This window comes from Plectropomus leopardus, chromosome 10, assembly GCF_026936395.1.
Source record: "Plectropomus leopardus strain MGB_pleo_1.0 chromosome 10, ASM2693639v1, whole genome shotgun sequence".
Taxonomy (NCBI): domain Eukaryota; kingdom Metazoa; phylum Chordata; class Actinopteri; order Perciformes; family Serranidae; genus Plectropomus; species Plectropomus leopardus.
Window position 1 is genome coordinate 28,365,802 of NC_142185.1, and position 20,701 is coordinate 28,386,502.

Sequence of the window (20,701 nt, forward strand, 5' to 3'; positions counted from 1 at the left end):
TATGCCTTTTTGGCCTTTATTCCACTTTGTATACCATGACGCGTCTCTGAGCTATTCTATGTCGTTTTCAGCCATTTTTAGGAGTGGTCAAATTTTGACTTTTGCCATACTATACTATTGCCTTTGTGGCCATTTTTTTTGACATGCTAAAATATGAGGTTTTATGCCTTTTTTGGCCTTTATTCCCACTTTGTATACCATGACGCGTCTCTATAAGCTATTCTATGTCGTTTTCAGCCATTTTTAGGAGTGGTCAAATTTTGACTTTTTTCGCCATACTATACTATTGCCTTTGTGGCCATTTTTTTTGACATGCTAAAATATGAGGTTTTATGCCTTTTTTGGCCTTTATTCCCACTTTGTATACCATGACACGTCTCTACGAGCTATTCTATGTTGTTTTCAGCCATTTTTAGGAGTGGTCAAATTTTGACTTTTTTCGCCATACTATACTATTGCCTTTGTGGCCATTTTTTTTTGACATGCTAAAATATGAGGTTTTATGCCTTTTTTGGCCTTTATTCCCACTTTGTATACCATGACGCGTCTCTATAAGCTATTCTATGTCGTTTTCAGCCATTTTTAGGAGCGGTCAAATTTTGACTTTTTTTCGCCATACTATACTATTGCCTTTGTGGCCATTTTTTTTGACATGCTAAAATATGAGGTTTTATGCCTTTTTGGCCTTTATTCCCACTTTGTATACCATGACGTCTCTATGAGCTATTCTATGTCGTTTTCAGCCATTTTTAGGAGTGGTCAAATTTTGACTTTTTTCGCCATACTATACTATTGCCTTCGTGGCCATTTTTTTGGCATGCTAAATTATGACGTTTTTTGGCCTTTTTTGTCCTTTATTCCCACTTTGTATACCAATACGCGTCTCTACGAGCCATTCTATGTCGTTTTCAGCCATTTTTAGGAGCGGGCAAATTTTGACTTTTTTTGCCATACTATACTATTGCCTTTGTGGCCATTTTTTTGACATGCTAAAATATGAGGTTTTTATGCCTTTTTGGCCTTTATTCCCACTTTGTATACCATGACGCGTCTCTCTGAGCTATTCTATGTCGTTTTCAGCCATTTTAGGAGTGGTCAAATTTTGACTTTTTTCGCCATACTATACTATTGCCTTTGTGGCCATTTTTTGACATGCTAAAATATGAGGTTTTATGCCTTTTTGGCCTTTATTCCCACTTTGTATACCATGACGCATCTCTCTAAGCTATTCTATGTCGTTTTCAGCCATTTTAGGAGTGGTCAAATTTTGACTTTTTTTCGCCATACTATACTATTGCCTTTGTGGCCATTTTTTTGACATGCTAAAATATGAGGTTTTATGCCTTTTTTGGCCTTTATTCCCACTTTGTATACCATGACGCGTCTCTATAAGCTATTCTATGTCGTTTTCAGCCATTTTTAGGAGTGGTCAAATTTTGACTTTTTTCGCCATACTATACTATTGCCTTTGTGGCCATTTTTTTTGACATGCTAAAATATGAGGTTTTATGCCTTTTTTGGCCTTTATTCCCACTTTGTATACCATGACGCATCTCTACGAGCTATTCTATGTCATTTTCAGCCATTTTAGGAGTGGTCAAATTTTGACTTTTTGCCATACTATACTATTGCCTTTGTGGCCATTTTTTTTTTGACATGCTAAAATATGAGGTTTTATGCCTTTTTGGCCTTTATTCCCACTTTGTATACCATGGCGTCTCTATGAGCTATTCTATGTCGTTTTCAGCCATTTTAGGAGTGGTCAAATTTTGACTTTTCGCCATACTATACTATTGCCTTTGTGGCCATTTTTTTTGACATGCTAAAATTATGAGGTTTTTGGCCTTTTTTGGCCTTTATTCCACTTTGTATACCATGACGCGTCTCTGAGCTATTTCATGTTGTTTTTAGCCATTTTTAGGAGTGGTCAAATTTTGACTTTTTTCGACATACTATACTATTGCCTTTTTGGCCATTTTTTTTACATGCTAAGTTATTAGGTTTTTGGCCTTCTTTGAGTTTTATTCCCACTTTGTATGCTATAACGCATCTCTACAAGCTATTATATGTCCTTTTCAGACATTTTAGGAGTGGTCAAATTTTGACTTTTTCGCCATACTATACTATTGCCTTTGTGGCCATTTTTTTGACATGCTAAAATATGAGGTTTTATGCCTTTTTGGCCTTTATTCCCACTTTGTATACCATGACGCGTCTCTGAGCTATTCTATGTCGTTTTCAGCCATTTTTAGGAGTGGTCAAATTTTGACTTTTTAAGCCATACTATACTATTGCCTTTGTGGCCATTTTTTTGACATGCTAAAATATGAGGTTTTATGCCTTTTTGGCCTTTATTCCCACTTTGTATACCATGACGCGTCTCTAAGCTATTCTATGTCGTTTTCAGCCATTTTTAGGAGTGGTCAAATTTTGACTTTTTTCGCCATACTATACTATTGCCTTTGTGGCCATTTTTTTGACATGCTTAAATGTAAGGTTTTATGCCTTATTGGCCTTTATTCCCACTTTGTATACCATGACGCTGCCTCTCTGAGCTATTCTATGTCGTTTTCAGCCATTTTTAGGAGTGGTCAAATTTTGACTTTTTCGCCATACTATACTATTGCCTTTGTGGCCATTTTTTTGACATGCTAAAATATGAGGTTTTATGCCTTTTTGGCCTTTATTCCCACTTTGTATACCATGACGCGTCTCTATAAGCTATTCTATGTCGTTTTCAGCCATTTTTAGGAGTGGTCAAATTTTGACTTTTTTCGCCATACTATACTATTGCCTTTGTGGCCATTTTTTTTTGACATGCTAAAATATGAGGTTTTATGCCTTTTTTGGCCTTTATTCCCACTTTGTATACCATGACGCATCTCTACGAGCTATTCTATGTCGTTTTCAGCCATTTTTAGGAGCGGTCAAATTTTGACTTTTTTCGCCATACTATACTATTGCCTTTGTGGCCATTTTTTTTGACATGCTAAAATATGAGGTTTTATGCCTTATTGGCCCTTATTCCCACTTTGTTTACCATGACGCGTCTCTAGAGCTATTCTATGTCGTTTTCAGCCATTTTAGGAGTGGTCAAATTTTGACTTTTTCGCCATACTATACTATTGCCTTTGTGGCCATTTTTTTTGACATGCTAAAATATGAGGTTTTATGCCTTTTTGGCCTTTATTCCCACTTTGTATACCATGGCGCATCTCTGAGCCATTCTATGTCGTTTTCAGCCATTTTAGGAGCGGTCAAATTTTGACTTTTTTTCGCCATACTATACTATTGCCTTTGTGGCCATTTTTTTGACATGCTAAAATATGAGGTTTTTATGCCTTTTTGGCCTTTATTCCCACTTTGTATACCATGACGTCTCTGAGCCATTCTATGTCGTTTTCAGCCATTTTTAGGAGCGGGCAAATTTTGACTTTTTTCGCCATACTATACTATTGCCTTTGTGGCCATTTTTTTTGACATGGTAAAATATGAGGTTTTTTATGGCTTTTTTGGCCTTTATTCCCACTTTGTATACCATGACGCGTCTCTAAGCTATTCTATGTCGTTTTCAGCCATTTTTAGGAGTGGTCAAATTTTGACTTTTTTCGCCATACTATACTATTGCCTTTGTGGCCATTTTTTTTGACATGCTAAAATATGAGGTTTTATGCCTTTTTTGGCCTTTATTCCCACTTTGTATACCATGACGTCTCTATAAGCTATTCTATGTCGTTTTCAGCCATTTTAGGAGTGGTCAAATTTTGACTTTTTAGCCATACTATACTATTGCCTTTGTGGCCATTTTTTGACATGCTAAAATATGAGGTTTTATGCCTTTTTGGCCTTTATTCCCACTTTGTATACCATGACGCATCTCTGAGCTATTCTATGTCGTTTTCAGCCATTTTAGGAGTGGTCAAATTTTGACTTTTTCGCCATACTATACTATTGCCTTTGTGGCCATTTTTTCGACATGCTAAAATATGAGGTTTTATGCCTTTTTTGGCCTTTATTCCCACTTTGTATACCATGACGCGTCTCTATGAGCTATTCTATGTCGTTTTCAGCCATTTTTAGGAGCGGTCAAATTTTGACTTTTTTCGCCATACTATACTATTGCCTTTGTGGCCATTTTTTTGGCATGCTAAATTATGATGTTTTTTGGCTTTTTTTGGCCTTTATTCCCACTTTGTATACCATGACGCGTCTCTACGAGCCATTCTATGTCGTTTTCAGCCATTTTTAGGAGTGGTCAAATTTTGACTTTTTTCGCCATACTATACTATTGCCTTTGTGGCCATTTTTTTGACATGCTAAAATATGAGGTTTTATGCCTTTTTGGCCTTTATTCCCACTTTGTATACCATGACGCGTCTCTACGAGCTATTCTATGTCGTTTTCAGCCATTTTAGGAGTGGTCAAATTTTGACTTTTTTGCCATACTATACTATTGCCTTTGTGGCCATTTTTTTTGACATGCTAAAATATGAGGTTTTATGCCTTTTGGCCTTTATTCCCACTTTGTATACCATGACGCATCTCTAAGCTATTCTATGTCGTTTTCAGCCATTTTTAGGAGTGGTCTAATTTTTACTTTTTTCGCCATACTATACTATTGCCTTTGTGGCCATTTTTTTTTTGACATGCTAAAATATGAGGTTTTATGCCTTTTTGGCCTTTATTCCCACTTTGTATACTATGACACGTCTCTATAAGCTATTCTATGTCGTGTTCAGCCATTTTTAGGAGCGGTCAAATTTTGACTTTTTTCGCCATACTATACTATTGCCCTTGTCGCCATTTTTTTGACATGCTAAAATATGAGGTTTTATGCCTTTTTGGCCTTTATTCCCACTTTGTATACCATGACGTCTCTGAGCTATTCTATGTCGTTTTCAGCCATTTTTAGAGCGGTCAAATTTTGACTTTTTTCGCCATACTATACTATTGCCTTTGTGGCCATTTTTTTGACATGCTAAATTATGAGGGTTTTTTTTTCCTTTTTTTGGCCTTTATTCCCACTTTGTATACCATGACCCGTCTCTATAAGCTATTCTATGTCGTTTTCAGCCATTTTTAGGAGTGGTCAAATTTTGACTTTTTTCGCCATACTATACTATTGCCTTTGTGGCCATTTTTTTTGACATGCTAAAATATGAGGTTTTATGCCTTTTTTGGCCTTTATTCCCACTTTGTATTCCATGACGTCTCTATAATCTATTCTATGTCGTTTTCAGCCATTTTAGGAGTGGTCAAATTTTGACTTTTTTTCGCCATACTATACTATTGCCTTTGTGGCCATTTTTTTGACATGCTAAAATATGAGGTTTTATGCCTTTTTGGCCTTTATTCCCACTTTGTATACCATGACGTGTCTCTACGAGCTATTCTATGTCGTTTTCAGCCATTTTTAGGAGCGGTCAAATTTTGACTTTTTTTTCGCCATACTATACTATTGCCTTTGTGGCCATTTTTTTTGACATGCTAAAATATGAGGTTTTTTATGCCTTTTTTGGCCTTTATTCCCACTTTGTATACCATGACGCGTCTCTAAGCTATTCTATGTTGTTTTCAGCCATTTTTAGGAGTGGTCAAATTTTGACTTTTTCACCATACCATACTATTGCCTTTGTGGCCATTTTTTTGACATGCTAAATTATGAGGGTTTTTTTTTGCCTTTTTTGGCCTTTATTCCCACTTTGTATACCATGACGCGTCTCTACGAGCTATTCTATGTCATTTTTAGCCATTTTTAGGAGCGGTCAAATTTTGACTTTTTTTCGCCATACTATACTATTGCCTTTGTGGCCATTTTTTTTGACATGCTAAAATATGAGGTTTTATGCCTTTTTTGGCCTTTATTCCCACTTTGTATACCATGACCCGTCTCTATAAGCTATTCTATGTCGTTTTCAACCATTTTTAGGAGTGGTCAAATTTTGACTTTTTTTGCCATACTATAGTATTGCCTTTGTGGCCATTTTTTTGACATGCTAAAATATGAGGTTTTATGCCTTTTTTGGCCTTTATTCCCACTTTGTATACCATGACGCGTCTCTACGAGCTATTCTATGTCGTTTTCAGCCATTTTTAGGAGTGGTCAAATTTTGACTTTTTTCGCCATACTATACTATTGCCTTTGTGGCCATTTTTTTGGCATGCTAAATTATGACGTTTTTTGTGTTTTTTTGGCCTTTATTCCCACTTTGTATACCATCAGGCGTCTCTCACGAGCTATTCTATGTCGTTTTCAGCCATTTTTAGGAGTGGTCAAATTTTGACTTTTTAAACATACTATACTATTGCCTTTGTGGCCATTTTTTTGGCATGCTAAATTATGACGTTTTTTGGGCTTTTTTGGCCTTTATTCCCACTTTGTATACCATGACGCGTCTCTATAAGCTATTCTATGTCGTTTTCAGCCATTTTTAGGAGTGGTCAAATTTTGACTTTTTTGCATACTATACTATTGCCTTTGTGGCCATTTTTTTGACATGCTAAAATATGAGGTTTTATGCCTTTTTGGCCTTTATTCCCACTTTGTATACCATGACGCATCTCTCTGAGCTATTCTATGTCGTTTTCAGCCATTTTTAGGAGTGGTCAAATTTTGACTTTTTTCGCCATACTATACTATTGCCTTTGTGGCCATTTTTTTTTGACATGCTAAAATATGAGGTTTTATGCCTTTTTTGGCCTTTATTCCCACTTTGTATACCATGACGCGTCTCTATAAGCTATTCTATGTCGTTTTCAGCCATTTTTAGGAGTGGTCAAATTTTGACTTTTTTAAGCCATACTATACTATTGCCTTTGTGGCCATTTTTTTGGCATGCTAAATTATGACGTTTTTTGGGCTTTTTTGGCCTTTATTCCCACTTTGTATACCATGACGCGTCTCTACGAGCTATTCTATGTCGTTTTCAGCCATTTTAGGAGTGGTCAAATTTTGACTTTTTTCGCCATACTATACTATTGCCTTTGTGGCCATTTTTTTGACATGCTAAAATATGAGATTTTTTTTGCCTTTTTTGGCCTTTATTCCCACTTTGTATACCATGACGCCTCTCTGAGCCATTCTATGTAGTTTTCAGCCATTTTTAGGAGTGGTCAAATTTTGACTTTTTTTCGCCATACTATACTATTGCCTTCGTGGCCATTTTTTTTTCATGCTATAATATGAGGTTTTATGCCTTTTTTGGCCTTTATTCCCACTTTGTATACCATGACGCATCTCTACGAGCTATTCTATGTCGTTTTCAGCCATTTTTAGGAGCGGTCAAATTTTGACTTTTTTCGCCATACTATACTATTGCCTTTGTGGCCATTTTTTTTTTTGACATGCTAAAATGTGAGGTTTTATGCCTTATTGGCCTTTATTCCCACTTTGTATACCATGACGTGTCTCTACGAGCTCTTCTTTGTTGTTTTCAGCCATTTTAGGAGCGGTCAAATTTTGACTTTTTTTCGCAATATTTTACTATTGCTTTGTGGGCCATTTTTTTGACATGCTAAAATATGAGGTTTTTATGCCTTTTTGGCCTTTATTCCACTTTGTATACCATGACGCATCTCTACGAGCTATTCTATGTCGTTTTCAGCCATTTTTAGGAGTGGTCAAATTTTGACTTTTTTCGCCATACTATACTATTGCCTTTGTGGCCATTTTTTTTGACATGCTAAAGTATGAGGTTTTTTATGCCTTTTTTGGCCTTTATTCCCACTTTGTATACCATGACGCGTCTCTATGAGCTATTCTATGTCGTTTTCAGCCATTTTTAGGAGTGGTCAAATTTTGACTTTTTTCGCCATACTATACTATTGCCTTTGTGGCCATTTTTTTTTGACATGCTAAATTATGACGTTTTTTGGCCTTTTTTGGCCTTTATTCCCACTTTGTATACCATGACGCGTCTCTACAAGCTATTCTATGTCGTTTTCAGCCATTTTTAGGAGCGGGCAAATTTTGACTTTTTTCACCATACTATACTATTGCCTTTGTGGCCATTTTTTTTGACATGCTAAAATATGAGGTTTTATGCCTTTTTGGCCTTTATTCCCACTTTGTATACCATGACGCGTCTCTATGAGCTATTCTATGTCGTTTCAGCCATTTTAGGAGTGGTCAAATTTTGACTTTTTCGCCATACTATAGTATTGCCTTTGTGGCCATTTTTTTTTGACATGCTAAAATGTGAGGTTTTATGCCTTATTGGCCTTTATTCCCACTTTGTATACCATGACGCGTCTCTACGAGCTATTCTATGTCGTTTTCAGCCATTTTTAGGAGTGGTCAAATTTTGACTTTTTTCGCCATACTATACTATTGCCTTTGTGGCCATTTTTTTGGCATGCTAAATTATGACGTTTTTTGGGCTTTTTTGGCCTTTATTCCCACTTTGTATACCATGACGCGTCTCTATAAGCTATTCTATGTCGTTTTCAGCCATTTTTAGGAGTGGTCAAATTTTGACTTTTTTCGCCATACTATACTATTGCCTTTGTGGCCATTTTTTTTGACATGCTAAAATATGAGGTTTTATGCCTTTTTTGGCCTTTATTCCCACTTTGTATACCATGACGCGTCTCTATAAGCTATTCTATGTCGTTTTCAGCCATTTTTAGGAGTGGTCAAATTTTGACTTTTTTTCGCCATACTATAGTATTGCCTTTGTGGCCATTTTTTTTTTTTACATGCTAATATGTGAGGTTTTATGTCTTTTTGGCCTTTATTCCCACTTTGTATACCATGACGCATCTCTCTGAGCTATTCTATGTCGTTTTCAGCCATTTTAGGAGTGCTCAAATTTTGACTTTTTTCGCCATACTATTGTTTTGCTTTTGTGGCCATTTTTTTTTTTGACATGCTAAAATGTGAGGTTTTATGCCTTATTGGCCTTTATTCCCACTTTGTATACCATGACAGCGTGTCTCTGAGCTATTCTATGTCATTTTCAGCCATTTTTAGGAGCGGTCAAATTTTGACTTTTTTTTCGCCATACTATACTATTGCCTTTGTGGCCATTTTTTTTGACATGCTAAAATATGAGGTTTTTTATGCCTTTTTTGGCCTTTATTCCCACTTTGTATACCATGACGCATCTCTACGAGCTATTCTATGTCGTTTTCAGCCATTTTTAGGAGTGGTCAAATTTTGACTTTTTTCGCCATACTATACTATTGCCTTTGTGGCCATTGTTTTTGACATGCTAAAATATGAGGTTTTTTATGCCTTTTTTGGCCTTTATTCCCACTTTGTATACCATGACGTCTCTATGAGCTATTCTATGTCGTTTTCAGCCATTTTTAGGAGTGGTCAAATTTTGACTTTTTTCGCCATACTATACTATTGCCTTTGTGGCCATTTTTTTGGCATGCTAAATTATGACGTTTTTTGGCCTTTTTTGGCCTTTATTCCCACTTTGTATACCATGACGCGTCTCTACAAGCTATTCTATGTCGTTTTCAGCCATTTTTAGGAGCGGGCAAATTTTGACTTTTTTCGCCATACTATACTATTGCCTTTGTGGCCATTTTTTTTTGACATGCTAAAATATGAGGTTTTATGCCTTTTTTGGCCTTAATTCCCACTTTGTATACCATGACGCGTCTCTATAAGCTATTCTATGTCGTTTTCAGCCATTTTTAGGAGTGGTCAAATTTTGACTTTTTTCGCCATACTATAGTATTGCCTTTGTGGCCATTTTTTTTTTTGACATGCTAAAATGTGAGGTTTTATGCCTTATTGGCCTTTATTCCCACTTTGTATACCATGACGCGTCTCTACGAGCTATTCTATGTCGTTTTCAGCCATTTTTAGGAGTGGTCAAATTTTGACTTTTTTCGCCATACTATACTATTGCCTTTGTGGCCATTTTTTTGGCATGCTAAATTATGACGTTTTTTGGGCTTTTTTGGCCTTTATTCCCACTTTGTATACCATGACGCGTCTCTATAAGCTATTCTATGTCGTTTTCAGCCATTTTTAGGAGTGGTCAAATTTTGACTTTTTTTGCCATACTATACTATTGCCTTTGTGGCCATTTTTTTTTGACATGCTAAAATATGAGGTTTTATGCCTTTTTTGGCCTTAATTCCCACTTTGTATACCATGACGCGTCTCTATAAGCTATTCTATGTCGTTTTCAGCCATTTTTAGGAGCGGACAAATTTTGACTTTTTTCGCCATACTATACTATTGCCTTTGTGGCCATTTTTTTGGCATGCTAAATTATGACGTTTTTTGGGCTTTTTTGGCCTTTATTCCCACTTTGTATACCATGACGCGTCTCTACGAGCTATTCTATGTCGTTTTCAGCCATTTTTAGGAGTGGTCAAATTTTGACTTTTTTTGCCATACTATACTATTGCCTTTGTGGCCATTTTTTTTGACATGCTAAAATATGAGGTTTTTTATGCCTTTTTTGGCCTTTATTCCCACTTTGTATACCATGACGCGTCTCTACGAGCCATTCTATGTCGTTTTCAGCCATTTTTAGGAGCGGTCAAATTTTGACTTTTTTCGCCATACTATACTATTGCCTTTGTGGCCATTTTTTTGGCATGCTAAATTATGACGTTTTTTGGCCTTTTTTGGCCTTTATTCCCACTTTGTATACCATGACGCGTCTCTATAAGCTATTCTATGTCGTTTTCAGCCATCTTTAGGAGTGGTCAAATTTTGACTTTTTTAGCCATACTATACTATTGCCTTCATGGCCATTTTTTTGACATGCTAAATTATGAGGTTTTTTGGCCTTTTTTTGTCCTTTATTCCCACTTTGTATACCATGTCTGGCGTCTCTCTGAGCTATTCTATGTCGTTTTCAGCCATTTTTAGGAGCGGTCAAATTTTGACTTTTTTCGCCATACTATACTATTGCCTTTGTGGCCATTTTTTTTGACATGCTAAATTATGACGTTTTTTGGCCTTTTTTGGCCTTTATTCCCACTTTGTATACCATGACGCGTCTCTACAAGCTATTCTATGTCGTTTTCAGCCATTTTTAGGAGCGGTCAAATTTTGACTTTTTTCGCCATACTATACTATTGCCTTTGTGGCCATTTTTTTTTTTGACATGCTAAAATATGAGGTTTTATGCCTTTTTTGGCCTTTATTCCCACTTTGTATACCATGACGCGTCTCTATGAGCTATTCTATGTCGTTTTCAGCCATTTTTAGGAGTGGTCAAATTTTGACTTTTTTCGCCATACTATAGTATTGCCTTTGTGGCCATTTTTTTTTTTGACATGCTAAAATGTGAGGTTTTATGCCTTATTGGCCTTTATTCCCACTTTGTATACCATGACGTCTCTCTGAGCTATTCTATGTCGTTTTCAGCCATTTTAGGAGTGGTCAAATTTTGACTTTTTTCGCCATACTATACTATTGCCTTTGTGGCCATTTTTTTGACATGCTAAAATATGAGGTTTTTATGCCTTTTTGGCCTTTAATTCCCACTTTGTATACCATGGCGTCTCTATAAGCTATTGTATGTCGTTTTCAGCCATTTTTAGGAGCGGTCAAATTTTGACTTTTTTCACCATACTATACTATTGCCTTTGTGGCCATTTTTTTTTTGACATGCTAAAATATGAGGTTTTATGCCTTTTTTGGCCTTTATTCCCACTTTGTATACCATGACGCGTCTCTATGAGCTATTCTATGTCGTTTTCAGCCATTTTTAGGAGTGGTCAAATTTTGACTTTTTTTGCCATACTATAGTATTGCCTTTGTGGCCATTTTTTTTTGACATGCTAAAATGTGAGGTTTTATGCCTTATTGGCCTTTATTCCCACTTTGTATACCATGACGCGTCTCTACGAGCTATTCTATGTCGTTTTCAGCCATTTTTAGGAGTGGTCAAATTTTGACTTTTTTTGCCAAACTATAGCATTGCCTTTGTGGCCATTTTTTTTGACATGCTAAAATGTGAGGTTTTATGCCTTATTGGCCTTTATTCCCACTTTGTATACCATGACGCGTCTCTATAAGCTATTCTATGTCGTTTTCAGCCATTTTTAGGAGCGGACAAATTTTGACTTTTTTCGCCATACTATAGTATTGCCTTTGTGGCCATTTTTTTGGCATGCTAAATTATGACGTTTTTTGGGCTTTTTTGGCCTTTATTCCCACTTTGTATACCATGACGCGTCTCTATAAGCTATTCTATGTCGTTTTCAGCCATTTTTAGGAGTGGTCAAATTTTGACTTTTTTTGCCATACTATAGTATTGCCTTTGTGGCCATTTTTTTTTTGACATGCTAAAATGTGAGGTTTTATGCCTTATTGGCCTTTTTTCCCACTTTGTATACCATGACGCTGCCTCTATAAGCTATTCTATGTCGTTTTCAGCCATTTTTAGGAGTGGTCAAATTTTGACTTTTTTCGCCATACTATACTATTGCCTTTGTGGCCATTTTTTTTGACATGCTAAAATGTAAGGTTTTATGCCTTATTGGCCCTTATTCCCACTTTGTATACCATGACGCGTCTCTACAAGCTATTCTATGTCGTTTTCAGCCATTTTTAGGAGTGGTCAAATTTTGACTTTTTTCGCCATACTATAGTATTGCCTTTGTGGCCATTTTTTTTGACATGCTAAAATATGAGGTTTTATGCCTTTTTTGGCCTTTATTCCCACTTTGTATACCATGACGCGTCTCTACGACCCATTCTATGTCGTTTTCAGCCATTTTTAGGAGCGGTCAAATTTTGACTTTTTTCGCCATACTATACTATTGCCTTTGTGGCCATTTTTTTTGACATGCTAAAATATGAGGTTTTATGCCTTTTTTGGCCTTTATTCCCACTTTGTATACCATGACGCGTCTCTACAATCTATTCTATGTCATTTTTAGCTATATTTAGGAGCGGTCAAATTTTGACTTTTTTCGCCATACTATACTATTGCCTTTGTGGCCATTTTTTTGGCATGCTAAATTATGACGTTTTTTGGGCTTTTTTGGCCTTTATTCCCACTTTGTATACCATGACGCGTCTCTATAAGCTATTCTATGTCGTTTTCAGCCATTTTTAGGAGTGGTCAAATTTTGACTTTTTTCGCCATACTATACTATTGCCTTTGTGGCCATTTTTTTTGACATGCTAAAATATGAGGTGTTTTATGCCTATTTTGGCCTTTATTCCCACTTTGTATACCATAACGCATCTCTATGAGCTATTCTATGTCGTTTGCAGCCATTTTTAGGAGCGGTCACATTTTGACTTTTTTCACCATACTATACTATTGCCTTTGTGACCATTTTTTTTGACATGCTAAATTATGAGGTTTTTTGGCCTTTTTTGGCCTTTATTCCCACTTTGTATACCATGACGTCTCTATGAGCTATTCTATGTCGTTTTCAGCCATTTTAGGAGTGGTCTTATTTTGACTTTTTTCGCCATACTATACTATTGCCTTTGTGGCCATTTTTTTTTGACATGCTAAAATATGAGGTTTTATGCCTTTTTTGGCCTTAATTCCCACTTTGTATACCATGACGCGTCTCTACGACCCATTCTATGTCGTTTTCAGCCATTTTTAGGAGTGGTCAAATTTTGACTTTTTTCGCCATACTATACTATTGCCTTTGTGGCCATTTTTTTGACATGCTAAAATATGAGATTTTTTTTGCCTTTTTTGGCCTTTATTCCCACTTTGTATACCATGACGCATCTCTACGAGCTATTCTATGTCGTTTTCAGCCATTTTTAGGAGTGGTCAAATTTTGACTTTTTTCGCCATACTATACTATTGCCTTTGTGGCCATTTTTTTGGCATGCTAAATTATGACGTTTTTTGGCCTTTTTTTTGGCCGTTATTCCCACTTTGTAAACCATGACGCGTCTCTACAAGCTATTCTGTCGCTTTCTGCCATTTTTAGGAGCGGTCTAATTTTGACTTTTTTCGCCATACCATACTATACCATACTATTGCCTTTGTGGCCATTTTTTTCACATGCTAAATTATGAGGGGTTTTTTTGCCTTTTTTGGCCTTTATTCCCACTTTGTATACCATGACGCGTCTCTACGAGCTATTCTATGTCATTTTTAGCCATATTTAGGAGCGGTCAAATGTTTACTTTTTTTCGCCATACTATACTATTGCCTTTGTGGCCATTTTTTTACAAGCTAAATCATGAGGCTATTGGCGTTTTTTGGCCTTTATTCCCACTTTTTAAACCATGACGCATCTTTTTAAGCTATTCTATGTCATTTTCAGCCATTTTAAGGAGCGGTCAAATTTTGACTTTTTTTCGCCATACTATACTATTGCCTTTGTGGCCATTTTTTTGACATGCTAAATTATGATTTTTTAAAAACTTTTTTTGCCTTCATTCCCACTTTGTATACCATGACACGTCTCTACGAGCTATTCTATGCCATTTTGGGCCAATTTTAGGAGCGGTCAAATTTTGATTTTTTTCGCCATACTATACTATTGCCTTTGTGGCCATTTTTAGAAGCGGTCAAATTTTGACTTTTTTCGCCATACTATACTATTGCCTTTGTGGCCATTTTTTTGACATGCTAAATTATGAGGGTTTTTTTTTCCTTTTTTTGGCCTTTATTCCCACTTTGTATACCATGACGTCTCTCTGAGCTATTCTATGTCGTTTTCAGCCATTTTTAGGAGTGGTCAAATTTTGACTTTTTTCGCCATATTATACTATTGCCTTTGTGGCCATTTTTTTGACATGCTAAATTATGAGGGGTTTTTTTTCCTTTTTTTGGCCTTTATTCCCACTTTGTTGACCATGACACATCTCTACGAGCTATTCTATTTCCGTTTTAGCCATTTTTAGGAGCAGTCAAATTTTGACTTTTTTAGCCATACTATATTATCTCCTTTGTGGCCATTTGTAGGAGTGGTCAAATTTTGACTTTTTTTGCCATATTATACTATTGCCTTTGCAGCCATTTTTTTGACATGCTAATTTATGAGGTTTTTGGTATTTTTTGGCCTTGGTTCCCACTTTGTATACTATGACACATCTCTACAAGCTATTCTGTATTGTTTTCAGCAATTTTTAGGAGCAGTTAAAATTGGACTTTTTTTGACATGCTAATTTATGAGGTTTTTGGTATTTTTTGGCCTTTATTCCCACTTTGTATGGTATCACGCATCTCTACAAGCTATTCTATGTCGTTTTCAGCCAGTTTTAGGAGCGGTCAAATTTTGACTTTCTTGACATACTATACTATTGCCTTTGTGACCATTTTTTTGACATGCTAAATTATGAGGTTTTATGCCTTTTTGGCCTTTATTCCCACTTTGTATACCATGACGCGTCTCTACAAGCTATTCTATGTCGTTTTCAGCCATTTTTAGGAGCGGGCAAATTTTGACTTTTTTCACCATACTATACTATTGCCTTTGTGGCCATTTTTTTTTTGACATGCTAAAATATGAGGTTTTATGCCTTTTTTGGCCTTTATTCCCACTTTGTATACCATGACGCATCTCTACGAGCTATTCTATGTCGTTTTCAGCCATTTTTAGGAGTGGTCAAATTTTGACTTTTTTCGCCATACTATACTATTGCCTTTGTGGCCATTTTTTTTGACATGCTAAATTATGACGTTTTTTTGGCTTTTTTTGCCTTTATTCCCACTTTGTATACCATGACGCGTCTCTACGAGCTATTCTATGTCGTTTTCAGCCATTTTTAGGAGTGGTCAAATTTTGACTCTATAAGCTATTCTATGTCGTTTTCAGCCATTTTTAGGAGTGGTCAAATTTTGACTTTTTTTGCCATACTATAGTATTGCCTTTGTGGCCATTTTTTTTTGACATGCTAAAATGTGAGGTTTTTTGCCTTTTTTGCCTTTATTCCCACTTTGTATACCATGACGCTGCCTCTACAAGCTATTCTATGTCGTTTTCAGCCATTTTTAGGAGTGGTCAAATTTTGACTTTTTTCGCCATACTATACTATTGCCTTTGTGGCCATTTTTTTTTGACATGCTAAAATATGAGGTTTTATGCCTTTTTTGGCCTTAATTCCCACTTTGTATACCATGACGCGTCTCTATAAGCTATTCTATGTCGTTTTCAGCCATTTTTAGGAGTGGTCAAATTTTGACTTTTTTTGCCATACTATAGTATTGCCTTTGTGGCCATTTTTTTTTTGACATGCTAAAATGTGAGGTTTTATGCCTTATTGGCCTTTATTCCCACTTTGTATACCATGACGCGTCTCTACGAGCTATTCTATGTCGTTTTCAGCCATTTTTAGGAGTGGTCAAATTTTGACTTTTTTCGCCATACTATACTATTGCCTTTGTGGCCATTTTTTTTGACATGCTAAAATATGAGGTTTTATGCCTTTTTTGGCCTTTATTCCCACTTTGTATACCATGACGCGTCTCTACGAGCTATTCTATGTCGTTTTCAGCCATTTTTAGGAGTGGTCAAATTTTGACTTTTTTCGCCATATTATACTATTGCCTTTGTGGCCATTTTTTTGACATGCTAAATTATGAGGGTTTTTTTTTCCTTTTTTTGGCCTTTATTCCCACTTTGTTGACCATGACACATCTCTACGAGCTATTCTATTTCCGTTTTAGCCATTTTTAGGAGCAGTCAAATTTTGACTTTTTTAGCCATACTATATTATCTCCTTTGTGGCCATTTGTAGGAGTGGTCAAATTTTGACTTTTTTTGCCATATTATACTATTGCCTTTGCAGCCATTTTTTTGACATGCTAATTTATGAGGTTTTTGGTATTTTTTGGCCTTGGTTCCCACTTTGTATACTATGACACATCTCTACAAGCTATTCTGTATTGTTTTCAGCAATTTTTAGGAGCAGTTAAAATTGGACTTTTTTTGACATGCTAATTTATGAGGTTTTTGGTATTTTTTGGCCTTTATTCCCACTTTGTATGGTATCACGCATCTCTACAAGCTATTCTATGTCGTTTTCGACAGTTTTTAGGAGCGGTCAAAATTTGACTTTCTTCGACATACTATACTATTGCCTTTTTGACCATTTTTTTGGCATCTTAAATTGTGAGGTTTTTGGGGTGGTTTTGCATTTATGCCCACTCTGTATGCTATGAAATGTCTCTACAAGCTATTCTATGTCATTTTCAGCAGTTTTTAGGAGCAGTCAAAATTTAACTTTTGACGCATCTCTACAAGATGTAAATTGTCATTTGCAGCCTTTTTTTTTGACATGTCAAAATTCGATATTTTTTCGACATACTATACTATGGCATTTTTTGCCATTATTTTCAACATGCTTAATTATGACGTTTTTGGCCGTTTGGGCTTTTATTTCCAGTTTTTATACTATGATGCATCTCTAAAAGCTATAATATGTCATTTTCAGTCATTTTTGACATGTCAAAAATCAATGTTTTTTATCATACTATACTACGGCGTTTTTGGCCTTTTTTTCCCCACATGCTTAATTATGACATTTTTGGTTCTTTTGGGTTTTATTTTCACTTTGTTACTACTTTGTATGCTAAATTTTGACATGTCAAAAATAGACTTAAAAGGACATTTTATAGCTTTTAGAGACACGTCACAGTATATAATGTCGAAAAGAAGGGTAAAAATGTCGTAATTTAGCATGTCGAAAAATTTGCCGAAAACGCCAGCCAACATTTGTATGTGGAGCCCATATGGGCTTAAGAGTGTGTCCCACATGGGACTGTAAAATGGGTTCTGTGTGTGTGTACAGTTCAGTCCTACCGCGTTTGAAGAAAGGGTGGATTACTTGAGCGTTCCTCAGTTTGCAGCCTTCTCACTGCAGGCAGGTGGTTCAATGTCTCGGCTCGGCTTGCATTGCAGTGCTGGAAAAGTCCCTCTCTGGAATCTCCGAAATCCTCTCAAGTCAATGAATCACCGTTGTGGGCTCCAATATCTCCGTCCGAAGTCTTGGCTCAGCTTGAAAGGTCTCCAACTCAACGAGAAACCCTGACCTATAAATAAGGTAAAGATAACATTAGTTTCATGCTAATTAGCTTTATGCTACTTATATGAGCATTCCTGATCATAGGATAAAGCTCATGAAATAAAGTCAAAGCTCCAATTTGCAAGTTTTGTTTTACAACATAGGTAGTCAATTTCTAATTCAAAATTTCAATTTCATCCACAATCAGTGAAAATAATCAGTTTAGAAAGCTAATATTCTCAGTAGAAACTCAATGACAGTTCAGATGCCTAAATAGAAACACAGAAAATAAATATTAATTTTAGTCACTAGTGCACCTTTAAAATATTTTTAAACTCATAAAATGTAGAAATACTATGCACCTTTAACATATAGTTTAACTCTTATGAACTATGGAAATAGCACTAACTATACAAATTTACTAGTAACTTTCATTTTGCCATCAGTCAGTTGCAGCTTTTCACTCAGATAGTGTAAAAAGTACATGACAACACAATAAACAACAGTTTTCTTAACACACCAGGATGGCACAGCATGTCTGCTTGTCAGCAGGGTTACAGTTTCAGTTTTCAATTCACTAACACTGTCAGCATAACCACTGAGATTTCACCACTTTCACTATTATACATCTGTGGATTTTACACAGAGGATTTAGGCTGCTAACGGTTTTAGCATAAATCAATGGAGTTTACAATGGCGAAAATTAGCATCGCGGCTAACTGAAACATCCGCTAGTTGGCTACATGGTGTTAATTTGACTCACCCATGGATCTATTAGGACTCACCAGGGCGATGAATGGCACATTATGGAGGACCCTCTCTCTTTTCTTATCCACACTGTGATTTTACTTTGTCAGCATGAAGCATGAATTAACACATGAAGACATAACATTAATTTACAATGAGTTTTTCCACTTGTTTCTTTAGGTTTTATTACCACTTCGGCACCTGGCCTCTGTCCATATCCAGCGCTCAGCTGGGACTACTTTACTCAGGAGACCAGTCAGTGGACAGTAAGGGGGCGGGCTGAAGCCTCTGATTGGCCACAGTCAACATGAACTTGACTTTATTGGCTTTTCACCAAGTCTGTCACAGGAGCCTTCCTGTTTATCTTTTTAATTGTTTGACACATATGAATTTATCGTTTTAAACATCATTATATGTATTTAAAGTGCGTTTTAATCATACATGTATTTATTTCAGGTGCAACTGTATGAAATGGTGCATATTAGTATAGATATTTTATTCTTTCTGACTGTTTTGATTACACTGGGCTTCACACGCCTTGTATTTCAGTTTTAATTTTTGTTTTTTTAAAAGGAAGATCCTTCCTGAACATCAACCACTTTGAATGCTCATTAAAAAAAAAAGAAAAAAAAAAGTTCAGTTTAGTTGTGATGTTCAACTAAAGTTAATTATAGGAAAATGTAAATAACCACTATGGCACCAGCAAGGATGAATCACAAGGTTTTCAGAGCAAACGAGATTGCCATCTGTGCAAAAGCAGTAAATTCAACTGATGGTGGATGTGGATGAAGTCGGGTGTACAAGTCACATATGTTAATTCTTACTGTAAAAGTTTCTGGATTCACTTAAAGGAAAATCCTGACATTTTTTCATCCCTCATTAATTCACTACTTCACATCCACCAATGAATACAACATGTCATAAAATAAGGCACTTCAAAGAGTGTTTGCTTTCCACTGCTCACGGCCTCTCATTCAGTTTGAGCCTGCATCAAACGTCCAATTGACAGACATCCTTTTCATTTCATCATTGGCAATTCACCAGTGTCCACTTTCTGCAGGGAAATGATTTCCTTTTATTTTCAGACAACAGCTTTGATAACAGGCAGCCAGTCTTCAAAAAAGTAGCCTTTGAATTAGTCTATACAACAGAAACAATATAATCTCTGCAGGCCACTTTACCTGATAGGATCCAGTGCACATGCTGCCAGATTAACACACACATAACTATATTCTGGGACTGCTATGTGCGCCATCTAAAGTTGTGCTTCCAGCTCTGCAAATTTTAGACCTGGTGCAACTGCATGTAAAGTGACTGCAAAGACAGAAATGGATGCAAACAAATATGATTTTCTTCTCTGTGTTTCAGCTTGAGTGAAACATTTGCACACATTCCAGGGGTGTATGACTCCAGTTATGAATGTACTGAGACAAGAAGAAAAGGGTCTGTTGGGGTCTGGCACAAACACAGCACAGGCACTTTGCCCACACAGTCGATGCACGGGGTGAAAAAATAAATAACTGCCAAAACACTCAAATTCACATATAAATAACATTCACTCAATCTGCATTAGTCATATGGGAAAAGCTCCCTTTTATCAAGACTTGACTGAAACAAGACCAAGATTTTAAGGGGCAAGGACCGAGTCAAGACCAAGACTATATCCTCTGATTACTATGAAGCCTGGCAGCCGTCATCAGTGACAAAAAAAACAACAAAAAATCTGCAATCCACTATGTCCGAAACTGAGACATGACCGAGTCAAAATGCATTCGATTCTGAGACGAGACCCGAGACCCTTTAAAAGTGATCTCGAGACAAAGACTGATCTCGAGTACTACAACACTTGCACCGGCAACTTCTGAGGACAAACAGAGGAAAACTGGACCTGGGGTAACATTTCAACCAAACTTCAGATAACTGGTAAACTGTCCAAATATGTAAAATAATTGGAAATTTCAGTGTTTTCCATTGTCTTGAAACAGTATGCAGCTACAAGAGAGCTTGTACTTCTGCCAGTGTTGAGTGGACCGCCTGCCT

The 20,701-nt window shown here is 36.3% G+C and overlaps 1 long non-coding RNA gene across 1 annotated transcript in view; it reads right to left on the minus strand.

Moving 5' to 3' along the window:
* The window catches only part of LOC121949278 (uncharacterized), a 57,064-nt gene extending 38,162 nt beyond the window's left edge, over positions 1 to 18,902 (minus strand). Inside the window, exons 1-2 of the long non-coding RNA XR_006106223.2 lie at positions 18,678 to 18,902; positions 17,713 to 17,942 (exon numbers count right to left, since the gene is read on the minus strand). This is a non-coding gene — a long non-coding RNA (uncharacterized LOC121949278). The remainder of the gene's footprint in view (positions 1 to 17,712; positions 17,943 to 18,677) is intronic.
* Between the last annotated feature and the right edge of the window lie 1,799 nt (positions 18,903 to 20,701).